Source organism: Monodon monoceros, unplaced genomic scaffold (genome assembly GCF_005190385.1).
Source record: "Monodon monoceros isolate NGI ecotype Baffin Bay Population unplaced genomic scaffold, NGI_Narwhal_1 Super_Scaffold_4, whole genome shotgun sequence".
Classification (NCBI taxonomy): Eukaryota; Metazoa; Chordata; class Mammalia; order Artiodactyla; family Monodontidae; genus Monodon; species Monodon monoceros.
The window spans coordinates 60324025-60350924 of record NW_021703781.1 but is presented as its reverse complement, the minus strand read 5'-3'; the positions used below and the strand labels follow the sequence as shown (position 1 = coordinate 60350924).

The 26900-nt window shown below is 38.7% G+C and overlaps 1 protein-coding gene across 11 annotated transcripts in view; it reads left to right on the top strand.

The window, feature by feature from the left end:
- Window positions 1-26900, top strand: part of SORCS1 (sortilin related VPS10 domain containing receptor 1) — a 560723-nt gene that overhangs the window by 258796 nt on the left and 275027 nt on the right. The window contains exon 1 of one of the 11 annotated variants that reach the window (XM_029244680.1): window positions 12396-12473. The exons of the other annotated variants lie outside the window; for them this stretch is intronic. The gene's annotated coding sequence lies outside the window, so the exon portion shown is untranslated. Of the gene's footprint in view, window positions 1-12395; window positions 12474-26900 lie in introns of those variants that run through there. 11 annotated transcript variants of the gene reach the window in all.

Here is a 26900-nt window from a genome sequence, read left to right as displayed (position 1 = left end):
AAACGAGCTTTACAACAAATGCTGAAGGAACTTCTGTAGACATGAAACACAAGACAAGGAAAAGACCTACAAAAACAAACCCAAAACAATTACAAAAATGGTAATAGGAACATACATATCGATAATTACCTTAAATGTAAAAAGATTAAATGCTCCAACCTAAAGACATAGACTGGCTGCATGGATACAAAAACAAGACCCATATATATGCTGTCTACAAGAGAACCACTTCAGACCTAGGGACACATACAAACAGAAAGTGAGAGGATGGAAAAAGATATTCCATGCAAATGGAAATCAAAAGAAAGCTGGAGTAGCAAATCTCATATGAGACACAATAGACTTTAAAATAAAGACTATTACAAGAGACAAAGAAGGACACTACATAATGATCAAGGGATCAACCAAGAAGAAGATATAACAATTGTAAATATTTATGTACCCAACATAGGAGCACATCAATACCTAAGGAAAATTCTAACAGCCATAAAAGGGAAAATCAACAGTAACACAGTAATCGTAGGGGACTTCAATACCCCACTTTCACCAGTGGACAGATCATCCAAAATGAAAATAAATAAGAAAACACAAGCTTTAAATGACAGGTTAAACAACATAGACTTAATTGATATTTATAGGACATTCCATCCAAAAACAACAGGATACACTTTCTTCTCAACTGCTCATGGAACATTCTCCAGAATAGATCATATTTTGGATCACAAAACAAACCTTGGTAAATTTAAGAAAATTGAAATCGTATCAAGTATCTTTTCTGACCACAACGCTATGAGAATAGATATCAATTACAGGAAAAACAACTGTAAAAAAATACAAACACATGGAGGCTAAACAATATGCTACTAAATAATCAAGAGATCACTGAATAAATCAAAGAGGAAATTAAAAAAAATACCTAGAAACAAATGACAATGAAATCACAATGACCCAAAACCTCTGGGATGCAGCAAAAGCAGTTCTAAGAGGGAAGTTTATAGCAATACAATCCTACCTCAAGAAACAAGAAACATAACTTTACACCTAACCTAACCTTACACCTAAAGCAATTAGAGAAACAACAACAACAATAAAAAAACCAAGGTTAGCAGAAGAAATGGAGGAAACAATAGCAAAGATCAATAAAACTAAAAGCTGCTTCTTTGAGAAGATAAACAAAATTGATAAACCACTAGCCAGACTCATCAAGGAAAAAAAGGGAGAAGACTGAAATCAACAGAATTAGAAATGAAAAAGGAATAGTAACAACTGACATTTCAGAAATACAAAGAATCATGAGAGATTACTACAAGCAACTATGTACCGATAAAATGGATAACCTGGAAGAAATGGACTCATTCTTAGAAAAGCACAACCTTCTGAGACTGAACCAGGAAGAAATAGAAAATATGAACAGACAATTTGCAAGCCCTGATATTGAAGCTGTGTTTAAAAATCGTCCAACAAAAAAAAGCCCAGGACCAGATGGCTTCACAGGTGAATTCTATCAAACATTTAGAGAAGTGCTAACACCTATCCTTCTCAAACTCTTCCAAAATATAGCAGAGGGAGGAACACTCCCAAACTCATTCTGCAAGGCCACCATCACCCTGATACTAAAACCAGACAAAGATGTCACAAAGAAAGAAAACTACAGGCCAATATCACTGATGAACATAGATGCAAAAATCCTCAACAAAATACTAGCAGACAGATTCCAACAGCACATTAAAAGGATCATACACCATGATCAAGTGGGATTTATCCCAGGGATGCAAGGATTCTTCAATATACACAAATCAAACAATGTGATACTCCATATTAAAAAATTGAAGTACAAAAACCATATGATCATCTCAATAGATGCAGGAAAAGCTTTTGACAAAATTCAACACCCATTTATGATAAAAAAAAAACTCTCCAGAAAGTAGGCATAGAGGGAACTTACCTCAATATAATAAAGGCCACATATGACAAACCCACAGCCAACATTGTTCTCAATAGTGACAAACTGAAACTATTTCCTCTGAGATCAAGAACGAGACAAGGTTGCCCACTCTCACCACTGTTATTCAACATAGTTTTGGAAGTTTTAGCCACAGCAGTCAGAGAAGAGAAAGAAATAAAAGGAATCTAGATCAAAAAAGAAGAACTAAAGCATCATTGTTTGCAGATGATATGATACTATACATAGAGAATCCTAAAGATGCTACCAGAAAACTGCTAGAGCTAATCAATGAATTTAGTAAAGTAGCAGGATACAAAATTAATGCACAGGAATCTCTTGCATTCCTATACAGTAATGAGGAAGAATCTGAAAGAGAAATGAAGGAAACACTCCCACTTACCATTGCAACAAAAAGAATAAAATACCTAGGAATAAACCTACCTAAGGAGACAAAAGACCTGTATGCAGAAAATTATAAGACACGGATGAAAGAAATTAAAGATGATACAAACAGATGGAGAGATATACCATGTTCTTGTGTTAGGAGAATCAATATTGTGAAAATGACTATACTACCAAAGCGATCTACAGATTCAGCGCAATCTCTATCAAACTACCAATGGCATTTTTCACAGAACTAGAACAAAAAATTTCACAATTTGTATGGAAACACAAAAGACCCTGAATAGCAATCTTGAGAACGAAAAACGGAGCTGGAGGAATCAGGCTCCCTGACTTCAGACTATACTACAAAGCTACAGTAATCAAGACAGTATGGTACTGGCACAAAAACAGAAATATAGATCAATGGAACAGGATAAAAAGCCCAGACATAAACTCATGCACGTGTGGTCACCTTACCTTTGATAAAGGAGGCAAGTGTATGTAATGGAGAAAAGGCAGCCCCGCCCCTTCAATAAGCGGTGTTGGGAAAACTGCACAGCTACATGTAAATGAGAGAAATTAGAACATTCCCTAACACCATACACAAAAATAAACTCAAAATGGATTAAAGACCTAAATGTAAGGCCAGACACTATAAAACTCTTAGAGGAAAACATAGGCAGAACACTCTGTGACATAAATCACAGCAAGATCCTTTTTGACCCATCTCCTAGAGAAATGGAAATAAAAACAAAAATAAACAAATGGGACCTAATGAAACTTTAAAGCTTTTTCGCAAGACAGGAAACCATAAACAAGACAAAAAGACAACCCTAGGAATAGGAGAAGATATTTGCAAATGAAGCAACTGACACAGGATTAGTCTCCAAAATATACAAGCAGCTCATGTAGCTAAATATCAAATAAACAAACAACCCAATCCAAAAATGGGCAGAAGACCTAAATAGATATTTCAAAAAGAAGATATACAGATTGCCAACAAACACGTGAAAGGATGTTCAGCATCACCAGTCATTAGAGAAATGCAAATCACAACTACAATGAGGTAGAATGGCCACCATCAAAAAATCTACAAACAATAAATGCTGCAGAGGGTATGGAGAAAAGGGAACCCTCTTGCACTGTTGGTGGGAATGTAAACTGATACAGCCACTATGGAGAACGGTATGGAGGTTCCTTAAAAAACTAAAAATAGAACTACCATATGACCCAGCAATTCCACTACTGGGCACATACCCTGAGAAAACCATAATTCAAAAAGTGACATGGGGCTTCCCTGGTGGCGCAGTGGTTGAGAATCTGCCTGCTAATGCAGGGGACATGGGTTCGAGTCCTGGTCTGGGACGATCCCACGTGCCGCGGAGCACCTAGGCCCGTGAGCCACAACTACTGAGCCTGCGCATCTGGAGCCTGTGCTCTGCAACAAGAGAGGCCGCGATAGTGAGAGGCCCGTGCACTGCGATGACGAGTGGCCCCCGCTTACCACAACTAGAGAAAGCCCTCGTACAGAAACAAAGATCCCACACAGCAAAAATAAATAAATTAATTAATAAACTCCTACCCCCAACATCTTTAAAAAAAAAAAAAAAAAAAGAGACATGTACCACAATGTTTATTGCAGAACTATTTACAATAGCCAGGACATGAAAGCAACCTAAGTGTCTATCAACAGATGAATGGATAAAGAAGATGTGGCACAAATATACAATGGAATATTACTCAGCCATAAAAAGAAATGAAATTGAGTTATTTGTGGTGAAGCGGGTGGACCTAGAGTCTGTCATACAGAGTGAAGTAAGTCAGAAAGAGAAAAACAAATACCTTATACTAACACATGTGTATGGAATATAAAAAATAATAATAAGGTTCTGATGCACCTAGGGGCAGGACAGAAATAAAGATGCAGATGTAGATTATGGACTTGAGGTCATGGACAGGGGGAAGGGTAAGCTGGGATGAAGTGAGAGAGTGGCATGGACATATATACACTACCAAATGTAAAATAGATAGCTAGTGGGAAGCAGTCACATAGCACAGGTATGTCAGTTCGGTGCTTTGTGACCACCTAGAGGGGTGGGATAGGGAGGGTGGGAGGGAGATGCCATAGGAGGGGCGATATGGGGATATATGTATATGTATAACTGATTCACTTCGTTATACAGCAGAAACTAACACAACATTGTTAAGCAATTATACCCCAATAAAGATGTTAAAAAAAATTTAAAAAGCTACTGGTGAGTACAATTGAGAAAAGTCTCTTACCTTTCTGTTCAGCATTCTCCCCTAGTAGCTCACTGATTTATTTGACCATCTTGTGTTCCTATTCTTCCTAAAATGCCATTTAGAAAAGTTTTCCCATCACTAATGTGTCTCAGGGTTCATTTTACATACTCATCACCAGCGATCACATTTTAATTACATGGGCCTTTGTTTTGTTTTCTCTTTTTTAATAAAGCCCCACTTGGGCCTAATCAGGTTGTCAGATCAATTAAGGTAATTGACAGCAGCTTTCTCACTTTTCCTTAATCAAGAGTGTAGCCATTTTATTAAAGCAATCCCCAGATGATTTAGAGATAGGAAAAATAGGTTCAATCTGTATAAATAGAGGGAAAAAGAAAGTCAATCTTAAATGTCAGAGTTCTGAATCAGAGAGGGAGATGGAAGGGAAAGAGAGCCAAGGGTCTTCAGAGCTAGCCTCCATCAAAGAATAGTGCAGTGGTCCCCAGAATTGAGTGTGCATCAGAATCACCTGGAGGGATTATTTAAAAATTCAGATTGTGGCTCCCCACACCAATAACTTCAGTAGGTATTTGGTAGAGCTCAGAAATCTGTATTTTTTCAAAGACCCCAGGTGATTCACCCCAGAAGGTAATTCTTTGCACAGTGTACATTGAGAAGAAGCATTAGTGCAGAGCCACAGAGTTTGTGGCTCTTTCTACTAGCCACTACTTCTTCAGGTATGGTGTATCTGTATGTGAGAGAAATAACACAGAAACACTGCGTGTTCAATAAATTGCCAACACTTTAGGAAACAATACATTCGTAATGAAAATTATAGTCATTTAAACATTACAGAGTGTAGCTTAAGAAAGTAAATCTCAGAAGTGTTCAACCCTAGATCCTATGTCTCTTTTAGAGCAATTCTGTAACTCACACAGGAGAGTATTTTGTAAGCTAATTATTTGTCCTACTACTAGTAATTACCACTTATTGAAAGCCTACTTTGTGCTAAGAACTTGGTATCTGCTTCTTTATTGGGAGGTTATATTTTAATCTAGAGTCTCATGACTGTGCCACAGTAATGACATTTTTCACTTTCCTGTAACCCTTTAATCTATCTAAGATTATTGAATGTCTGGTGTGATTTTGCCATATTAACTCTATTCTTTTTAGCCCAAAATACTATAAAGACATAGTGTGAATTATTGCTGAAATGAAATAATGATGTTACCACAAAATAGTGTAAATCAACACATTCTGATTTAATTTTCATCTTATCACCAGTTCTATAGTTTTAACAATATATTTAATTTTCTTGAATTTATTGAAATACTTCAATCATAATCAATTCTTAATATTAATTTATGTTAATATTATAGGCATTAATACATTAATGGTCTCTTATGTGACTGATATGTGTATCCATTGGTAATCTGTCTGTAAGTTGTTGTAACTGATCTTTCTATTTCATTTCAGAAGTCTTTGACCTTTTGATCTATGCAGATCACTATGTTTTCAAGGTCATAGGCCTTTCCTATGTCCCTGGTTATCTCTTTCTAAACATTCTCTGTTTTGTGCCTAGCATAGCCCTGGACACATGATAGCTTAATAAATAACTACAGGGTACTGAAGCCAACCACCCCAGTCCTGACTTTGCTCAGTTTGTATCGTCTAATAAAGTTGAGCTTCCATATCCCACTTTGACAGCAGGTGCTCCCACTTAAACCTGTCTGTACTTTTGCACATTAGAGGTCCTAAGTTCTGGCCAGGGAATGGATCTGCTACATAATCTCTCTCTATGCTTGAAAGTCAGTACATTTAGTTTACTTCTAATGAATGATACCTCCAGAGCAGCTCCTCAGCCTCTTTAATAACATCCATCCTTCTTTCATGACCAGCCTGGTAAGGTTGAGTTGCAACGAGCTGAACAGATCGATAGTAATCACAGGGTGCTTGGAAAAGACAGCCTCCTCTATAATCTTGGGACGACTTAGTTAGTGTTGCTGCTCAGCCCAAGATGAGTGTGTTGTATTTGATTTTGATGATTTCTAAGAAAATAATCCCCCACAGCTCCCACTGCCTCATCTTCCTTATTAGAAGATAAGCGTGTAAATGAGGCAATGAGCATCTCTGCTTCTCCTCCTCTGAGGCTGCCCTTCACTTCTTTCCCCTGGCAGTGCTCAGAGATAACTGTATTAGTTGCTCAGGTGTGCTAGACAATGAATGCAATGCAATCTTTTTGTAAGACCTGCCAAATCTCGATCCTTTGCTGCTGACCTCATGGTCAAAAAACATCTTTAGATGTTTGGCCATGAGTCTTTTTCTTTGGAGTAAATTATGAACCATTTAATAATTGAAGGCCAAAAAGCAGAACATCCAGTCCTGTTGGATCTGAAACTGACCTGAGGAAATTTAAAAATATACTTTTTTCTCTCTTTTCTCTAAGCTGGCTCTCAAAAAATTTTATTATCTTTTTAAACAAAATAATTCATGTATGATGTACAAAATCAGTAGACATAGAGAAGCAAAAGGAAAAACACCCATAATGTGATCACTGTCTAAATTGACTATTTATGATATTCATTCTGTTTCATAAAGCTTTCCCCAGAAATCCAAAACAACATAGATTTTCTCCTACCCAAAATGTAAATTGTCTTCAGCATAACATGGGGACCGTGATTTTATCAAATGCTATCCTTGATGCTGATTACTTGTTAATTTCCAATTGTTCAAAGGTGTTTTGTATCCCCAGAAAGATTTATAAGCTTCAGTATGGGCTTAAAATCTCCCTCTACTACTTTCCTCAATAATACATGTTCAACTGCTTGTGGCATTGAACTGATTTTAATTATCCAGTAAGATAATGTTTTGTTTTGTTTCCCATTACCGTCTTGAGATAGGTTTTTTTAAAATTTAATTTTAATTTTTTTTATATACAGCAGGTTCTTATTAGTTGTCCATTTTATACGTATTAGTGTACACATGTCAATCCCAGTCTCCCAATTCATCGCACTACCACCACCCCCGCCACTTTCCCTCCTTGGTGACCATACGTTTGTTCTCTACATCTGTGTCTCAATTTCTGCCCTGCAAACTGGTTCATCTGTACCATTTTTCTAGGTTCCACATATATGCGTTAATATACGATATTTGTTTTTCTGTTTCTGACTTACTTCACTCAGTATGACAGTCTCTGGATCCATCCACATCTCTACAAATGACCCAATTTCGTTCCTTTTTATGGCTGAGTAATAGTCCATTGTATATATGTACCACATCTTCTTATCCATATGTCTGTCGATGGGCATTTAGGTTGCTTCCATGACCTGGCCATTGTAAATAGTGCTGCAATGAACATTGGGGTGCATGTGTCTTTTTCAATTATGGTTTTCTGTGGGTATATGCCCAGTAGTGGGATTGCTGGGTCATATGGTAATTCTATTTTTAGTTTTTTAAGGAACCTCTATACTGTTCTCCATAGTGGCTGTATCAATTTACATTCCCACCAACAGTGCAAGAGGGTTCCCTTTTCTCCACACCCTCTCCAGCATTTGTTGTTTGTAGATTTTCTGATGATGCCCATTCTAACTGGTGTGAGGTGATACCTCATTGTAGTTTTGACTTGCATTTCTCTAAAAATTGGTGATGTTGAGCAGCTTTTCATGCTTCTTGGCCATCTGTATGTCTTCTTTGGAGAAATGTCTATTTAGGTCTTCTGCCCATTTTTGGTTTGGGTTGTTTGTTTTTTTAATATTGAGCTGCTCGTGCTGTTTATATATTTTGGAGGTTAATCCTTTGTCTGTTGATTTGTTTGCAAATATTTTCTCCCATTCTGAGGGTTGTCTTTTCATCTTGTTTATGGTTTCCTTTGCTGTGCAAAAGCTTTGAAGTTTCATTAGGTCCCATTTGTTTATTTTTGTTTTTATTTCCATTTCTCTAGGAGATGGGTGAAAAAGGATCTTGCTGTGATTTATTTCATAGAGTGTTCTGACTAGGTTTTCCTCTAAGAGTTTGATAGTGTCTGGCCTTACATTTAGGTCTTTAATCCATTTTGGGTTTATTTTTGTGTATGGTGTTAGGGAGTGTTCTAATTTGATTCTTTTACATGTAGCTGTCGAGTTTTCCCAGCACCACTTATTGAAGAGACTGTCTTTTCTCCATTGTATATCCTTGCCTCCTTTGTCATAGATTAGTTGACCATAGGTGTGTGGGTTCATCTCTGGGCTTTCTATCCTGTTCCATTGATCTATATTTCTGTTTTTGTGCTAGTCCCATACTGTCTTGATTACTATAGCTTTGTAGTATAGTCTGAAGTCAGGGAGCCTGATTCCTCCAGCTCCATTTTTTGTTCTCAAGATTGCTTTGGCTATTCGGGGTCTTTTGTGTCTCCATAGAAATTTTAAGATTTTTTGTTCTAGTTCAGTAAAAAATGCCATTGTTAATATGATAGGGATTGCATTGAATGTGTAGATTGCTTTGGGTAGTATAGTCATTTTCACAATGTTGATTCTTCCAATTCAAGAACATGGTATATTTCTCCATCTGTTTGTATCATCTTTAATTTCTTTCATCAGTGTCTTATAGTTTTCTGCGTACAGGTCTTTTGTCTCCCTAGGTAGGTTTATTCCTCGGTATTTTATTCTTTTTGTTGCAGTGGTAAATGGGAGTGTTTCCTTAATTCCTCTTTCAGATTTTTTATCATTAGTGTATAGGAATACAAGAGATTTCTGTGCATTCATTTTGTAACCTGAAACTTTACCAAATTCATTGATTAGCTCTTGTAGTTTTCTGGTGGCATCTTTAGGATTCGGTATGTATAGGATCATGTCAACTGCAAACAGTGACAGTTTTACTTCTTCTTTTCCAATTTTTATTCCTTTTATTTCTTTTTCTTCTCTGATTGCCATGGCTAGGAATTCCAAAACTATGTTGAATAATAATGATGAGAGTGGACATCCTTGTCTTGTTCCTAATCTTAGAGGAAATGCTTTCAGTTTTTCACCATTGAGAATGATGTTTGCTGTGGGTTTGTCATATATGGCCTTTATTATGTTGAGGTAGGTTCCCTCTATGCCCACGTTCTGGGGAGTATTTTTTATCATAAATGGGTGTTGGATTTTGTCAGAAGCTTTTTCTGCATCTATTGAGATGATCATATGGTTTTTCTTCTTCAATTTGTTAATATGGTGTATCACATTGATTGATTTGTGTATATTGAAGAATCCTTTCATCCCTGGGATATATCTCACTTGATCATGGTGTATGATCCTTTTAAAGTGTTGTTGTATTCTGTTTGCTAGTATTATGTTGAGGATTTTTGCGTCTATATTCATCAGTGATATTGGTCTGTAATTTTTTTTTTTTAATTTGTAGTATCTTTGTTTTTGGTTTCAGGGTGATGGTGGCCTCATAGAATGAGTTTGGAAGTGTTCCTTCCTCTGAAATTTTTTGGAAGAGTTTGAGAAGGTTGGGTGTTAGCTTTTCTCTAAGTGTTTGATAGAATTCACCTGTGAAGCCATCTGGTCCTGGAATTTTGTTTGTAGGAAGATTTTTAATCACAGTTTCAATTTCATTCCTTGTGATTGGTCTGTTCATATTTTCTATTTCTTCCTGGTTCAGTCTTGGAAGGTTATACCTTTCTAAGAATTTGTCCATTTCTTCCAGGTTGTCCATTTTATTGGCATAGCATTGCTTGTAGTAGTCTCTCAGGATGCTTTGTATTTCTGCAGTGTCTGTTGTAACTTCTCCTTGTTCATATCTAATTTTATTGATTTGAATCCTCTCCCTCTCTTTCTTGATGAGTCTGGCTAATGGTTTGTCAATTTTGTTTATCTTCTCAAATAACCAGCTTTTAGTTTCATTGATCTTTGCTATTGTTTTCTTTGTTTCTATTTCATTTATTTCTGCTCTGATATTTATGATTTCTTTCCTTCTACTAACTTTGGATTTTGTTTGTTCTTCTTTCTCTAGTTCCTTTAGGTGTAAGGTTAGATTGTTTGAGATTTTCTGCTTTCTTGAGGTAGGCTTGTATGGCTATACACTTCCCTCTTAGAACTGCTTTTGCTGCATCCCATAGGCTTTGGATCATCGTGTTTTCATTGTCATTTATCTCTAGATATTTTTTGATTTCCTCTTTGATTTCTTCAGTGATCTCTTGGTTATTTAGTAACGTATTGCTTAGGCTCCATGTGTTTGTGTTTTTTATGTTTGTTTCCCTGTAATTGATTTCTAATCTCATAGCATTGTGGTCAGAAGAGATGCTTGATATGATTTCAGTTTTCTTAAGTTTACTGAGGCTTGATTTGTGACCCAGGATATGATCTATTCTGGAGAATGTTCTGTGTGCACTTGAGAAGAAAGTGTAATCTGCTGTTTTTGGATGGAATGTCCTATAAATATCAATTAAGTCTATCTGGTCTATTGTGTCATTTAAAGCTTGTGTTTCCTTATTAATTTTCTCTTTGGTGATCTGTCCATAGGTGTAAGTGAGGTTTTAAAGTCCCCCAGTATTATTGTGTTACTGTTCATTTCCTCTTTTATAGCTGTTAGCAGTTGCCTTATGTATTGATGTGCTCCTATGTTGGGTGTATATATATTTATAATTGTTGTAGCTTCTTCTTGGATTAATCCCTTGATCATTCTGTAGTGTCCTTCCTTGTCTCTTGTAACGTTCTTTATTTTAAAGTCTATTTTATCTGATATGAGTATTGCTACTCCAGCTTTCTTTTGATTTCCATTTGCGTGGAATATCTTTTTCCATCCCCTCACTTTCTGTCTGTATGTGTCCCTAGGTCTGAAGTGTGTCTCATGTAGACAGCATATATATGGGTCTTGTTTTTGTATCCATTCAGCACGCCTGTGTCTTTTGATTGGAGCATTTAATCCATTCACGTTTAAGGTAATTATCAATATGTATGTTCCTATTATCATTTTCTTAATTGTCTTGAGTTTGTTTTTGTAGGTTCTTCTCTTGTTTTTCCCACTTGGAGAAGTTCCTTTAGCATTTGTTGTAGAGCTGGTTTGGTGTTGCTGAATTCTCTTAGCTTTTGCTTGTCTGTAAAGCTTTTGGTTTCTCCACTGAATCTGAATGAGATCCTTGCTGGGTAGAGTAATCTTGGTTGTAGGTTCTTCCCTTTCATCACTTTAAAGATGTCATGCCACTCCCTTCTGGCTTGTAGAGTTTCTGCTGAGAAATCAGCTGTTAATCTTATGGGAGTTCCCTTGTATGTTATTTGTCTTCTTCCCTTGCTGCTTTCAATAATTTTTCTTTGTCTTTAATTTTTGTCAATTTGATTACTATGTGTCTCAGTGTGTTTCTCCTTGCGTTTATCCTGCCTGGGACTCTCTCTGCTGCCTGGACTTGGGTGGCTATTTCCTTTCCTGTGTTTAGGGAAATTTTCAACTATAATCCCTTCAAATATTTTCTCGGGTCCTTTCTCTCTCTCTTCTCCTTCTGGGACCCCTATAATCTGGTAATAGCCCTCTGCCTTTTCATCTTGTCTATCTTTCTGTGAATGTGGTTTTTGTTTCACAGGCTGCAGGATTGTAGTTATTCTTGCTTCTGCTGTCTGCCCTCTGGTGGATGAGGCTATCTAAGAGGCTTGTGCAAGTTTCTTGATGGGAGGGACTAGTTGTGGGTAGAGCTGGCTGTTGATCTGGTGGGCAGAGCTCAGTAAAACTTCAATCTGCTGATGGGTGGGGCTGGGTTCCCTCCCTGTTGCTTGTTTGGCCTGAGGCGACCCAGCACTTGCGCCTCCCCAGGCTCTTTGGTGGGGCTAATGGTGTACTGTAGGAAGGCTCTCACCAAGGAGTACTTCCCAGAATTTCTGCTGCCAGTGTACTTGTCCCCACGGTGAGGCACAGCCACCCACCGCCTCTGTAGGAGACCCTCCAACAGTAGCAGGTAGGTCTGGTTCAGTCTCCTACAGGGTCAGTGCTCCTTCCCCTGGGTCCTGATGCGCACACTACATTGTGTGTGCCCTCCAAGAGTGTAGTCTCTGCTTACCCCAGTCCTGTCGAAGTCCTGCAATCAAATCCTGCTAGCCTTCAAAGTCTGATTCTCTAGGCATTCCTCCTCCCGTTGCCAGACCCTCAGGTTGGGAAGCCTGACGTGGGGCTCAGAACCTTCACTCCAGTGGGTGGACTTCTGTGGTTTAAGTGTTCTCCAGTTTGTGAGTCACCCACCCAGCAGTTATGGGATTTGATTCTATTGTGATTGCGCCCCTCCTACCGTCTAATTGTGGCTTCTCCTCTGTCTCTGGTTGTGGGGTATCTTTTTTGGTGAGTTCCAGCGTCTTCCTGTCGATGACTGTTCAGCATTTAGGTGTGATTCCAGTGGTCTCGCAAGAGGGAGTGAGAGCACGTCCTTCTACTCTGCCATCTTGAACCATTCTCCTCTTGAGATAGCTTTTTAGTGTGAAAAAAAATCCTAACTCTTAAAAAAAAATCCAGGTCTTCTTAAAGAAATATTCTCAGTCTCTTGTTGTTGTTTTGGGTTGTTTTCCTAATTGATAGCCAGTGGTGATATTCAGCATTGAAAGTGTTTGTGCTCCAGACAAGAGGAGGAAAATTCAATTTGTCTGGTATGGGCTTTAACTGACAAATGTCAGAAATTGACCTTTTCAACAGAAATGTACTCAGAAGTCCTAAGTGAAGCTCCACTTTAAGCTAAATTTGTCACCAGGCCATGATTAAATTCTCTTAAATGTAGGTCAACTGCACATATTATTAATGGAAATTGAAATCTCCCTAAATGGTAGCCGTAAATTTAAAAGAGGGGTAGAAAAAGAATGTGAAGGTTAAGCTGCCTCATTGGCCAAGTGGATCATCTTGTATTATCATGGAACTCTATTTGAGGCAATGAAAGTTGTTCATTCCACAGTAGGCTGTGGCTAGACTCTTCAGAATCTGGTATAAGGAGATGGAATGTTAAGGTTTTCATATCACTGGAATCCAAGAGCCCCATATCTCATAGCACACAGTAGGAAGGCCATAAATGTGTTTAGAATGAGAGAAAGAAAGAAGAGAGGGAGATAAAGCATGAGGAAGCTAAGATCCCGCAAGCTGCGCTGTGTGGCCAAAAAGAAACCCCAAGCAACAGATGTAGAAAACAAACTTATGGGTACCAGGGGGGAAATGGTTGAGGGATAAATTGGGAGATTGCATTGACATATAAAGGTTAGTATCTATAAAATAGATAACTAATAAGGACCTACTGTATAGCACAGGGAACTCTTCTCAGTAGTCTGGAATGACCTATATGGGAAAAGTATCTAAAAAAGAGTGGATATATGTATATGTATAGCTGATTCACTTTGGTGTACACCTGAAACTAACACAACACTGTAAATCAACTGTACTCCAACAGAAATTTTTAAAAAAGAATAATTTCACTGGAAAAAAAAAGAATGAGGAAGGAAGAAGTTAAGTTTTGGTAGCTTTCCTACATGCTAAGTAGCTACAGAATTAAGGAGAGGAAGACACAATATAGCGATGTGGTCTGAGAAATGACTGATGTTCTCAGTGGGGAAAATAACAATGTATTGGCTCAGAACTCCAGCTACCCGTGTATTATGAAGTTGAGTGAGGCTTTGTGCCTTGATTAAAGATGCCAACATATAAAAACAGTGAACAAACCAGGTTCTTCCTGCCGTGACACTGTATAAAGTGTCAGCTTACCTGTGCAAGTTCTGAAACATCATAATTTTCTTTACCCTGGTGAGTCAGAGAAGCTTAAGTCAAAGATATGAATAAAGCTGGCAACAAGGATGCGACCAGCACCATTGATTACTATTTTTTATGCACATTCGCCTCTATGTTCCCCATTTAATCTTTGAACATGACATAGAATCTGCAAGACAAAAGAGAAATGAAAACTTGAAGGGAAAAGAAAAAAATGTGAAGGTGTTATTGACAATGCTGATAATATATTCTAAACTTGTGAATCTCACCTATCATTCAGAGGTACTCTTAGGGCTTATAACATGCTTATGGAGGTCAGGCACATATCTTAGGTTGCTGGCAAGTGGCTCTTCTAAAATCGAGTCAGATTGAAAGACATCTGCTTACTCTGAAATGTCAGTGACTTTCTACAAATGGCAAGGGAAGCAGGCTGGGTGCATAGCTCCCAAGTATGCTTGGGACACCTTATGTCAAATCTCTTTTGAGTCTTTCAGCAATTATTTTTGCAGATCATCTGGCTTTTGTAGGCAGTGATATAAATTCTAATGTATATGTGGTAACAGTTGTCCAGTATAGTCAGATTGGGACTTGAGTCTTTGAAGGTTTTGCTGTGTTTTTGTTTTAAAATTTAGTTATTCAACCTCAACAGCCATCAAAGGGTCATTTAGTACAGAGCTTCAAATCCAGCCCTGGGCTACAATCTCCAGACAATATAATTTCATGTTTATCGCATTCTTACTAAAATTCTTTAGGAAAACCCTCTGTCAGGAAAACTACTGCTTATTTGTTTTTTGTTTGTTTGTTTTGCTATCCACCCCCTCCCACCCCACCCCCCAATTTAGGCTCTGCGCACGTGCGTGTGTGTGTGCGTGTGTGTGTGTGTGTGTAATCTCAGGATAAAAAGCAAAGGGTCAGCAACTAGGAATTCTGGTCTAAAGAATCTAGAATCTAGAACAGTGTCAGCAAGCTATGGCCAGAATCTGCTTACCACCTGTTTTCATGAATAAAGATCTATTGGAACACGGCCACACCCATCTGTTTACGTACTGTCTGTGACTGCTTTTCTGCTACAACTACAGAGTTGAATAATTGCACGAGAGACCCTTTATTTAGTGCCTCATATTTGGTGTCTAGCCACTTACAGAAAAAAGGTTGTCAAACTCTGATCTAGACTATATTCCCAGTCGTTCCTCCAGGTTGGTAAAACCAGGTGAATTACAAGCCATTCTCCAGGTATCTTGTTAAAGATGAGAATTATGCACAGACAACCCAGGAGCAACCACAGTAAATCCAGAGGCAGAGAATTTAAGAATTTACTGCCTTCATTGTGCATCTGAAAGAGGTAATAACTTAGATTTTACCTGCAATGAACTTGCCCTAGTGATCCCAGATGAAATGGACCAATTCATATTCATTTATGTGTTCAAGGAATGTTTAGGACCTATGGCATACAATTAAATGTTCAGTACATGTTGGTTGAATGAATACAGGCATATCAAAGGGCAATTGGTACCATAAGCATTACCAATCCACGGGGGATTAATAGGATACCAGGTAAGAAATCTGTTCTAAGAATGGTGAGTTAGAGTGGCAACAAATTTTCATCTTCTCAGCTCTTGCTGTTAAGCCTGTTGGTCTTTAACTAACTCAGCTGTCTTGCTTTAAGTTTTGTTCTTCTCCATAAGTACATGTTGGGTTAGATAATAGGCCTGAGTTTTTTTAGGTGGGATTTGAGGAATGCATTCTTGGTATAAATCATATTACTGGAACAAATGACTAAGAGATGTTAACGAATTTCCTTTTCTGGCCTTGAAAAAATGATGGGATGCCAGCTCTTCTCTCTGAAAAGGTTAAAGACCAGGGGAGGGGATTATTCAAGTTAGAATCTGTTTATCACCCTTGGAATTTTTGTTTCTAACAGGGAACAGACAGAAGAATAGATATTTATTAAATAGCTACAGTATCCCAAAATCATAATAGTTCTTTTAATCTTCACCACAACCCTAAGCATTAGGTACTGTTGTTGTTCTTTTGCAGAGAAAGAAACTCAAACTTAGAGAAGATGGAAAAATTACCTGTAGTCACCTTGTGAGTGAACCAGTCAGGACATGAATGAAGGTCTAGCTGTCTTCTCCCAAGCCCAAGTTCTTTCTATTGGACCATTGTAGCCTTTCTGTTCAAAAGTACTTTTGTCCTTTTTGAAGGAATTTACTCTGCTTTTGGAAGTGGGGCTGCTGACTAGTTCTGAAGGTAGTAGCTGATTCTGGCACAAAGAGAAATTCTAATGTTTTTTCCACTTTCTTCTACTTTTTTGTTTTTGTTTGTTAGCCTACTCTTCGTTCATCTCATATAGTTTCAAACACTATAAACCTTTTCTCAGAATAGGTTGTTCTAATTCTAGGAAGGTTATTAAGTTGTAGATTCCCGAGCACTTCTAGGACCTGTTGGATTAGAAGGTCTGGGGAAGAGACCCAGGAATCTGAATTTTTACGGGTTTCCTTCCTCCACCCTCCATCATAAATGTGAGGCAGACTGTCCTAGAGAGTTGGTTTTTTAATGCCCTTCAAAGATGTAAGATTTAGGAAAGCCTCAATTTAGAAATATTTTCCTAATTATGTTTTTAGATATATTTTTTTCTTTTTCATTAAACACAAAATGATTATTTTATAGCTCTTTAGTTCCAAGGCTAGTCTTTGGCTCATAATATTTTTAACAATATAGCTGAAGTGCAATAACTCTTTTTATGGCTCGCTGTCAGGAAGAACAAAGCACTCTTGTATAACAAGTGAAATGAAACTTTTGTACACAAAGACTTCACTTTGGACTATCATTAGAGCCTGATCAATATGTGTCCTGGGTTCCAAATAAGGACAGTGACTACACTTTGCATTCTAACCACCTTAGCTCCCAAATGCCTAGTGCTGTCATTATCAATCTTATCAGAACTAACCTCTCACATGAAGCTGTATTATATCTGTATTGCTGTCTAGCAACTTACTATAAATTTAGCTGCCAAAAAAGCATATGTATATAAAACCTCACAGTTCTGTAGATCAGAAGTTCAGATGAATTCTGCTGGTTTGCTGCTCAGGGTTTCACATGGATCAAATTCAGGTATCCACTGGCTGGGCTCCCATCTGGGGGACTTGGGAGAAGCATTCTCTTCCATGCTTCTGAGGCTGTAGGCCTGAGGTCACTGTTTCTTTGCTGACTGTCATCTGGGCCTGTTCTCTGCTCCTGGAGACCACCCGCATCAGTTCTCACATGGCCTCTCCATCTTCAACGCAGCAATGGCACCTGGAGTCAGTCTTTGTCACGCTTACTCTCTGACTTACTCTTCTGTTTATTTTTTTCTGTCTTTAAGAGCACATATGGGGCTCCCCTGGTGGCGCAGTGGTTGAGAGTCCGCCTGCCGATGCAGGGGACACGGGTTCGTGCCCCGGTCCGGGAAGATCCCACATGCCGCGGAGCGGCTGGGCCCGTGAGCCATGGCCGCTGAGCCTGCGCGTCCGGAGCCTGTGCTCCGCAACGGGAGGGGCCACAACAGTGAGAGGCCCGCGTACCGCAAAAAAAAAAAAGAGCACATGTGATATTGGGTGTACCCAGATAATTCGGGATAATCTCCCTATTTGACTGATTAGTAACCTCAATTATAAATGCAGAGCCCCTTTCGTCATGTAATCTAATATATCCATTAGGAGAGGGCATCTTTGAAGGGGGAGGCAATATTCTGCCTACTACAGACATCATTACACCTACACACATCATTACAAATAAATAAATTTCCTAACTAATATAGAGATAAAAGAAGTATAATGAATGCATTTTTAAAATTTATTTTATTCAAGTTTAGTTGATTTGCAATGTTGTGTTAATTTCTGCTGTACAGCAAAGTGATTCAGTTATACATAGATATATACATTCTTTCTCATATTCTTTTCCATTATGGTGTATCACGGGACATTGAATACAGTTCCCTGTGCTATACAGTAGGACCTTGTTGTTTATCCATCCTGTATATGATAGTTTGTCTCTGCTAATCCCAAACTCCCAATCCATCCCTTCCCTAACCCTCTCCCCTTTGGCAACCACAAGTCTGTTCTCTATGTCTGTGAGTCTATTTCATAGATAAGTTTATTTGTGTCAGATTTTAGATTCCACATATAAGTGATGTCATACGGTATTTGTCTTTGTCTTTCTGACGTACTTCACTTAATGTGATAATCTCTAGGTCCATCCATGTTGCCACAAACGGCATTATTTTATTCTTTTTTATGGCTGAGTGGTATTCTATTGTATATATCTACGACATCTTCCTTAACCATTCATCTGTCAGTAGACATTTAGGTTGTTTCCATGTCTTGGCTATTGTGAATAGTGCTGCTATGAACATAAGGGTGCATGTATCTTTTCGAATTATAGCTTTGTCTGGATATATGCCTAGGAGTGGGATTGCTGGGTCATATGGCAACTCTATTTTTAATTTTTTGAGGAACCTCCAAACTGTTCTCCATAGTGGGTGCACCAATTTACGTTCCCACCAACAGTGTAGGAGAGTTCCCTTTGATCCACACCCTCTTCAGCATGTGTTATTTATAGACTTTTTAATGATGGCCATTATGACTGTCATGATACCTCAGTGTAGATTTGATTTGCAATGAATGCATTTTCAAATGTATTTTATTTTATTTTTTTAAGTACAAGATCTTTTATTAATTATGAAAAGCTATGGAATAAAAATAAAATGGTTTCAGAATCACTCTTAAAAATAATTATTTTTAAACAAGTAATTCACAAACATGAAATTAAAAAACAAAACTCAATACAGCATTTTAACGGGTTGATATAAAATTTGTTGATATAAAATTATTTTAACGGGTTGATATAAAATTTGTATAAAAAGCATAATACACAGGTTGACAGAAGAAACACCAAATGTTGGTTTTTAAATTTTGAGGTTTGTTATTTGTAGTTATTCTATAATAAAAATAGATTACTTCTTAGTTGTATTATTTTTATTTAAAATAATTGTGTAACTCTAAAATGTATTTTAATATGTTAGTGTTTAGACAATACACTGTTAGAAGTAAAATTGTCAGAAAGAAGAGCTGCTATGAAGGCGTATACAAGTGAGTAGGGTTGGCAGCCCAAATTCCCCGAACAGCATGGCCATTAGTTACGTGATTTTCAGAAATGGTGAACATCTCTTGGTAAAGTTCTCAGTTTAAAAAAAAAAAAAAAAAAGAATACACTCTTCCCTCCAGTTACAGTGGAGTCAGATTTTGTAAAATTTAGTATGTTATTAATGGGAAAAGTTATATTCATTTGTAAAATGGAGTTTGGTTCTAGAGATATTTTTCTAGCTATATGAAAACCTAGTGGGACATTTGAAAATTATGTGTGATGACATCTAGCATCTCCAGGCCCCCTGCCCTCAATCATTATGACAGTATTAAAACATCCCACACATTTACAGAGGGTTTCCTTGGGGATGATAGCACCCCGGCTGAAAAGCACTGGGATAGTGAGAAGGGAATTTTTTCAGCTCTGACATATTGATTAGTTGTATCTGGATCTTTAAAGAAGCTGTGATTGTTCTTGGGCTACTCATAAAGGTTTAATAACTCCCCAAAACAAATTCTTTCCTTAGGTCACATATGATCTGGCCATGTCTACCATAGGGCCATGCATAGGTAAGGAGTGAGAATTGGGGAGACCTAAAATCTTCAGTTCTTTCTTGGGCAGTGTGCTGGGAAGATAGTCTACGATAGAAGTTATGAGTATGGGCATAGGAGTCAGAAGGACTGACATTTGAAACCAGGTTTTGCCTGTTACAGGTTGCATGAGCATGGCCAAGTTCCCGAGGTTCTTGGATCCTTGCTTTCACCATCTATAAAGTACCAAAGTCTGTCTGTAAGAAAACCTTGCCAGGGACTGTAGAAGAAATCCCTGCCTTTTTCAGTCATGCCCCTCCCATCACATCTCTTCTCTGCACCACTGTGTCAGAGCAAGGTTCTGCGTAGGGTAGTTGATTCATCTTTGGTGGCGATGCTTGTTGAATCTGCATGGCAACGTTGGTTTCCCAGACTAGACTCTCCCAGAATCTGCCAATTCCCAGGTCCTTCTCCAGAATTCTAATCCAGCAGGTCCTAGAAGTCTATCATAATGAGTGGATCAAATATTTATTTTCCACTGTTCACAGAACTTTTTTGCCAAGGGTTGTGCCCATTTTTTTGAATAGAATTCTACCTCTTCAAAAGTAAACTGACACTTGAATTTTCTCCTAACGCCCATGAAGCAGCCTGAGTTTTTGTTCCTTGAATTTTAGGAAGATTGGTTATTATTAATAATTTGTATAAAAACCCAGCTGTGGGGACTTCCCTGGTGGTGCAGTGGCTAAGAATCCGCCTGCCAACGCAGGGGACACGGGTTCGATCCCTGGTCCGGGAAGTTCCCACATGGCCGCGGAGCAAGTAAGCCTGTGCACCACAACTACTGAAGCCCGCGCGCCTAAAGGCCGTGCTCAAAAAGAGAACAAGAGAAGCCACCGCAATGAGAAGCTCGCGCACCGCAACGAAGAGAAGAGTAGCCCCTGCTATCTGCAACTAGAGAAAGCCCACGTGCAGCAATGAAGACCCAATGCAGCCAAAAATAAATAGAATACATAAATTAAAAAAAAAAAAACCCAGCTGTGGCAAAAAGAAAAGTTCTCTCTCAGGATTTTCAAGCACATTTTAAAGCAAACAAGGGTTGAAATGCCTTTGGAGGTATGAAAATAGTAACTGATTCTCATTAGCCTCAAAACTGTCAAAAACATTTGATACATGCCTAATTACTTAAGGCCTTATGCTAGGCACTGTACAAGGGAAACTGTCTCTACCCACGGAAAGCTCCTTCTAGAAAAGCCTCTTAACAATACGAAAATACCACATCTTAAGGTACCAGGATGGAAAGACTGATTAGGTTGCTGTTCACAGTGGTGGTTATTTGCAAGAGACACAAGACGTTACATGGTGATGTGGGAGGGACGTTTAGCTCCCAGCTAACCACATAAATGATGCTCAATACATAGCTGAGGATTGAGTGACCTAAGTAAGGTGTCCTGGAGACTCCTTTCCTAAGGCAATCTCTGAACAGGATTCTGGGTGATCATACTTCGTTTTGAGAAAATTAGGCTCATGCATCCTGATGTGGAAATGCCAGGGTATGCTGCCTGTCATTCCTCTGCCACCCCTCAGTGTAGCTGTGACACACAATCTACATTACTGACCACTTTCCTTCTGGGAAGCAGCCAGAGAGCATGTTCTCTTGAGCACTTGTGCTAGCGTTAATCTCCAGCTATGTGCTTTCATCTCACTTCCTGTAAAAATCCGTCTAGAGATCCTGTGCTTCACCTAAGGTTAGATGTCAGGGGACCAAAATACTGATTCTTATTTTGAATCACAATTGTTACTATAAACAGGAAACTTTATAACCTGGTAGATTCCTTGGATGCAAAGTGATGGATGAGCTTCTGGTGATTAAAAAACAAAGTCCATAACTCTCAAACTATAGCTCAAGTTGAAGTGAACAGTAATCATAAAGCATAACTAATAAATACACTACTGAATTATTCATGTTGATTATAAAAAAAAAAACCACACCCTTATGTCAAAGAAGCCACACTCCTTACAGTGTATCTGTAACCAGAATGTCTCAGGAACTGTCTGGGCCTAAGTGAAAAGGAAGGATCAGGGACTGAATCCGAACTGTGCTAAGGAAGAGTATGAGTTGAAGAAATTATTATGTTATATCCAGAAAACATTATGCATAATGAATAGAAATTATTACAAAATGTTCATAGAAATAATTATAGATTACTATGTTTTGGTGCAAATGATAACTTGACTATAGCCTACAGGTATTTCTCACTGAAAAGTCAAGCCCAGGAATGACTCCTGGCCTGAGTCCCTCATCTGGGCCATCCTTCTCACTGAACTAGACTCTTTGCTTTCTCTACTTCTTCCATTTTCTTGTTCATTCTTCACACAGTAGCCAAAATGATCCCTTAAAAATGTTGTCAATTTCTGACTTAGGTTTGACCAAACCTCCCCTATGCCTTAATGATCTCACACAGGAGAAAATCTAAACTCCTTACCCTATACTCCAAGGCAGGCCTTACGTGATCTAGCCCTTGTCTGTTTCTCTGTATTCATCACCCTCTAAGCTATCAGCACGCAGTGTTCTTGTGGTTTCTTGAAAACACCTTAAAACCTTTGCTTTTGTAGCTTCTTCTGCTTCCAGTGTACACTTAGGTCATCTGCTCAGAGAGGTCTTCCAAGGCCGTCTAATCTACAGTACCATGCTGTGGCTTCTTACAGCAAGACCCTCTTTTGTTTTCTTCTGAGTACTTATGTAAACAAGAAAATATCAAATAGTTTTATTGGTGGGATTGATTGTCTCTTAAGCTAAAATGCAGGGTCCTTGAGAATAGGATCCTTGCTTGTTTTGTTGAATATTTTATGTCCAGTATCCAGAACAGTGTCTGTAATATCAATATATCGTCCTCTATTCACCTGGTTTGTTGAGTGACAAACTCAGTTGTACAGACACTTTATTATAAAAATGTTATATATACTTTTTTTCCCTGCCTAGTAGGTGACTAAAACTTCACTGATCTGATTCATTCTCCTGTCTTAGGATACAAAACTTAAACCACCCCAGGATGCTGGTAACCTTAAATTTTAAGAGAAAAGAACCATTTCAGGCACCATGTTGACTGTTATTCTGGAGTCCAGAAAGGGTTTTCTGTGATGATGCAAATCTTTTGGCTCTCAAATGTGGTGAGCTCATTTTATATTAGTAAATATTTATAAAGCTCTCTATATTGACTGTTTCCCAATCAGTTTGATTAGTGATTCCTCCCAGCAACCTTGTAAGGTCAGTCAGCATTATTAAAGAATAGCCCAGAGAGGTTGGGCAACTTGCCCAAGGTCACTCAGCAGGTCATTGGCAAAGCCTGCATTGGCAACGTCAGAGCCCATTACTGTGACAAGTCCTGGCGTTGACCCCTCTTAGAAGGGTGACCCCTAATCGCTTTTCTTGTAAGGTAGGCATATAAACACTAAATGTTCTGAAGTGAGAGAAGTGTGAAGGCCTTGAGTTGAAGAAGTTATTGGTACAATTAGAAACGGGAGCCAGATATTGAAAATTGAAAATGCTGCTTAATGGAGGTGAATCGGAGGACGTATTATTTTTGAGAGAATGAGAGAAATGTAGTTTGAAAAATAGGACTGTAAAAATCAGGGAAGTATGTAGAAAATCAATTTGGGTGGCTTTGGGAGATGAAAAATAATAAGTTATAGGGCCGAAACCTTTTAGAAGAGTCTGGGTCATGGTATTGGAAATAGGCTCCATTCAGACATAAGTTTAGTTTTGTAAAATAATATGCCACCAGCTCACCTCCATCAAGCAATGTTTCCTGATGTTTTTGTGAGGATGAAATCTAGTTTTCAAGTCCATAGTATTTCAGCCCTTCAAGCCCAACATACAAATTCCACAGGTGCCACTGTTATCAACATATCCTACTAAATATCCTGTAGGAATACATAATCAAGGAAAATGATCTCAGTTTTAAGAAATCATGCTGCATCTCCCTTTCCATTATTTATCCATGTTTTTTTTCTTCCTTTAGGATTTAAGATAAGTAGTTCTTAAATAAATGGAGCTACATACTAAAACTTAAAAAAAGAAAAGAAAAGTAGTTCTAAATTGGTGATCTGCTTTATCGTATATAATTGTGGTCCTTTGAGCCCTCAGCTTGTACCTCCTAACTCTGTTCATTGTAAACCACTTCTCTTGAACTAATCATCAACCACAGCCATAACTGCTTACACGGACACATGCTTGCTACTTGCCAAGAATTTTCTAGGGAGCGTCTCATTTAACCCTTCTAACAATCCTATGAGACCGATACCATTTTTTTCTCCCATTTTACAGTCAGGGAAACTAAGCTCCCATGTGTAAATCCTAGAACCTTCACTATTAAAACCTTAGTGAGATAAAGCTCACCCCCTTCTCAGAAACTTCCAAAGGCTTAGCATGGCCTGCAGAGCTCAGTGTGGTCGAGGTGCTTTTATCTTGGTGAGAGACCAAGTTTGATCCTCCTTGTTAGTAGCCTTTGCTCCAGGCATGCTCACCTCCTGGCCATAAGTCAGACACCCTGAGCTTGGACCTGACTCAATGTCCTTGCACTTGCTTTTCCCTCTGCCTGTAACACTCTTTGTCAACATGTGCACTTCCCCACTTACATCACTCAGATTTATCCTCAAATGCCTTATCAGCGAGGCCCTCTCTGATTATGCTGTGTAATGTAACATGCCCCATTCTCAGTCTCCGTCCTCCTTACTCTGTTTCCTTTACTTTCGTAGTATTTACTGTCACCTGAAACATTATTTATACATTTGTTTATGTGTTTATAATGTCTTTCCACTAGAATGTAAGCTCCAAAGGAACAGCAATTTTGTATTTATTTCTTCTTTCTCTGTTTTATTTCCAGTGCCAGGAACAAGGCCTGGAACATAGGAGACAGAACAAATAATTGTTGAATGAATGAATGAATGAATGGACCATTACACTATCAATACACTGTACTTCTAACAATTAGATTAACCTCACATTGTGCCTGATCATGAAGAATCAAAGTCTTAGACTTCTGGTGGACATTTTACAGCACCTGTTACCAAGTATTCTGGTTCCACCAGTGCCACAAAAAGATGCAGGCCAAGAAGGGTCTGAGTGTTTTAGTTTATATTGTTTTCATCTCGATGCATTTAAGAATGCAGGGGGGGCTTCCCTGGTGGCGCAGTGGTTGAGAGTCCGCCTGCCGATGCAGGGGACACGGGTTCGTGCCCCGGTCCGGGAAGATCCCACATGCCGCGGAGCGGCTGCGCCCGTGAGCCATGGCCGCTGAGCCTGCGCGTCCGGAGCCTGGGCTCCGCAACGGGAGAGGCCAGAACAGTGAGAGGCCCGCGTACCGCGAAAAAAAAAAAAAAAAAAGAATGCAGGGAAGGGACGATGGTAGGATTATGGATGGAACTGCCAGTTTTTCCTGGATTATTTTGCTTTTTGAATAAAATTGGAAGAGCTGAGGGAAGTAAGACCTGGCATTTCTCCTGGGGACTTGTGGACAAGTGTCAGTGTGGCCTAGAGTGATGGTGTCGGTTAGAGCTCCAGCTCCAGTTGGCTGGACCGTCAGATTTTGTGAAAGGGATATTTCCTGTGGGTAGGTTAGATATCACTGCATGCAGACTGGCTGGAATAAAGATCAATGACAAGTATTTTTGGGCTTTTCTTTTAAATCTCATTCCATGAGGGATGCTGGAATACATTCTCTGTAAGCATTGTATATCATTTGTGATTTTTACTGTCCTCTTTGATCGACTATCATCCCTCATCCTGGTCCCTTTCCTGAATGTAAACACTATTTTCAGTTTGATGTGCTTCCAAGTGTGATTACACATAGTTTCTTATACATCTATGCCTCTGATTTTTTTATTTGCTTGCTTTGTTTTTAGTTTTGGAGGAGAATTAACTTTCATATATGGAACCATGTTTCTTTCTTACAGTATGAATTAATTCTAAGTTGGCTAAGCTTTATAATTTTTTTCTCCGACGAGATGAAGGTACTTTTGCATATTTGATATCCTGTAATTCTGAGAAATACCTTAGCACACGAATCAGAAAACCTGGGTTTTCTTCATGACTTGGGTCTCAGCTAAATGCTTATCTGCAGAATCATAAGGTCAGAGTTATTCTATTGTGTGGAAACTACTTTATTGATTTCAAGAGGTCGTGTGAAAGTGTTAAAGAGTTACTAAAAGAGGTTAACTAGGGTGTCTGGGGGGTCTGTTGGGGTGGATGACAGGGGTTTCAATGCATCTAACTCCTTATGCGTCTACTACGTAATTAGAGGAGGGCTTAAACGCCCCACTGCTTTAATAAAAGAATGTAAACCATTGAACAGAGATAATGAGATTATCTCTAAGACCTTACTGAAGAGCTAACATTTTAGAATTTTTAGCTTTCCTCACAGTAATAGGTAGGGATCCCCCCACAATAAATGATGATTATTTAAGACATTGCAGTGCTGTGCAATAGTGAACAAACCATCTTTCCCAACCAGGCACAATCATTTCATCCTTAAAGAAGCTAAATAGAAAACCGGCAACATACAACAGACAAAGAGGATGTACCCCTATCTTGACACTCCAACCCCGGGTTGTCTCCTGCAATTCCGGGTTATCTCCAAGCCTAACTCTAGGCTTCACTATGGATGTAGAGTTCCCCAAAACTCCTGCTATAGGAATTCTTGCATGTTACAGTCATGGCTAGAGATCAGATGGTCCAGTCCTCTCCAATTTCCACTTCACGTAACTTTTAGAAAACTGAAGGTAGCAAAAGCTCAGTTACACACCATCATGTGAGTTTGAGGTTCCTACCATTTATAGAAAAAAAAAAAAAAAAACCTAACAAGATAACCTGATATCGGACTTCCCTGGTGGCGCAGTGATTAAGAATCCGCCTGCCAGTGCAGGGGACACGGGTTTGATCCCTGGTCCGGGAAGATCCCACATGCCACGGAGCAACTAAGCCCGTGTGCCACAACTAC